Source organism: Alligator sinensis, unplaced genomic scaffold, assembly GCF_000455745.1.
Source record: "Alligator sinensis unplaced genomic scaffold, ASM45574v1 scaffold404_1, whole genome shotgun sequence".
NCBI classification, from domain to species: domain Eukaryota; kingdom Metazoa; phylum Chordata; order Crocodylia; family Alligatoridae; genus Alligator; species Alligator sinensis.
In genome coordinates, this window is record NW_005841839.1 from 4816435 (window position 1) to 4817874 (window position 1440).

The 1440-nt window shown below is 57.3% G+C and overlaps 1 long non-coding RNA gene across 1 annotated transcript; it reads left to right on the top strand.

Moving 5' to 3' along the window:
* The first annotated feature begins 428 nt into the window (after window positions 1-428).
* On the top strand, window positions 429-1426 carry LOC112550242. Its single transcript, XR_003093965.1, has 3 exons — window positions 429-565; window positions 992-1160; window positions 1369-1426. It is a non-coding gene; the product is annotated as an uncharacterized LOC112550242 (long non-coding RNA).
* Window positions 1427-1440: the final 14 nt, after the last annotated feature.

Below are 1440 nucleotides of genomic sequence, written 5' to 3' on the forward strand. Positions count from 1 at the left end.
GCGAGACCAGCTGAGCGCGCGCCGACACGCCCCCTCCGCGGAACCCCAAACAAAGCGCCCCATTGGCCCGCAGCGAGCGGGCGCGAGGGGGGGAAGGCGTGGCCTCCACACAACCGCCGGCCACTCGCACTGCGGCGCGGGGAAGGTGACGTAGTCACGACGCGAAAGACTAAGCGAGCCCGGGACAGTCGATGGAGGTGGTTTCCAGGCGCTGATTGGCCACAAGGGGGGCCAATGGCGAGGTTAGAGGCGGGACCTAAGGTATAGGCCAACACAGGATTGGCCAGTTGCTGTTTGATTTGCATATGCGGTTGCACATATTGCTCCTCGGGACGGGACAAACCTTCGGTAAGTCAGAGGGGTTGGGCCGGTGCTGGGCGTGTGCGAAGAGCTGGGCGTCGCCAGCGGCGGCTGGGGAGCGAGGAAAGGGGGGAGGATGGAGTCGCTCGGAGCGCGGGGAAGGTGGCGGGCGCGGGCAGGCGGGAGCGCCTTGCGGGGGACGGAAAATAGATGATGTCATGCAGTGACGTCTCCAGAAGCACCGCGGCTGCAGGACCGGCTCTTGGTACAAGTACCGCGCTATAGAGCTACAGCTATGCACAGATACCCATATATCTACAGCTATCCATAGTCACTTGCAAAAAATATTTATTCATAGCTATTGATAGCTCTGAATATTTTTTTGTTTGTTTATAACTATTGGTTGTGATATTATTAATTTACAAGTCCCAGGGGTGAGGGGCTCTCCCTCTGTGGGACCCAGCATAGGGGAACAGCATTAGCCCGGGGGGGTGCCTTAGCACCCTTTGCTTGGCTGGAGACTAGAGTTCCCTGCTAAGGCTTCCACCAGCCCATTACCCCTCTTGCCTGGCTTGGTGCGGTTCCCTGTGTCCTGCAAGCTTCTGAGGTGTTAACAAGTAGAATCAACCTATTGGTGTGGCCAAGGTGGTGTCTTGACTACTTACCTGCAGCACATAATCCTCTCTTCTAGGGGGGAGTTGTACTGAGGACTCATTTCTGACTGCCAGGGCAGAACACTATGATCCAAGAGGGAAAGCAGTAGGCGACAAAATATCTTTGCATATGTACGGGCATGGGTACCTAGCTCTGTGTCTGGGCAGATCTAGGGGTGCGGATTGGGGGGCATCATCACATACAAGGTAATTTTTTTTCCTCTCTTCTTCCGGTGAGGGGGCGGGGACAGAGGCATGGGGCCTGCATTGGTGAGGTCAACCATCGCTTACGCAGCTGGTGCCGCCGGGCAGGCCTTGGGTTCTTTGACAACGACCCATGCTTTCGGGAGGGGGGATTGCTGGGGCGGGATGGGCTTCATCTCTCCCCTAATGGCAAGCGTATCTTCTCTTCCAGGTTGGCTGATCTCGTACGGCGAGCTTTAAACTAGACTCGCCGGGGGAGGGGGCTGCAGGAAGACGAGGAGAC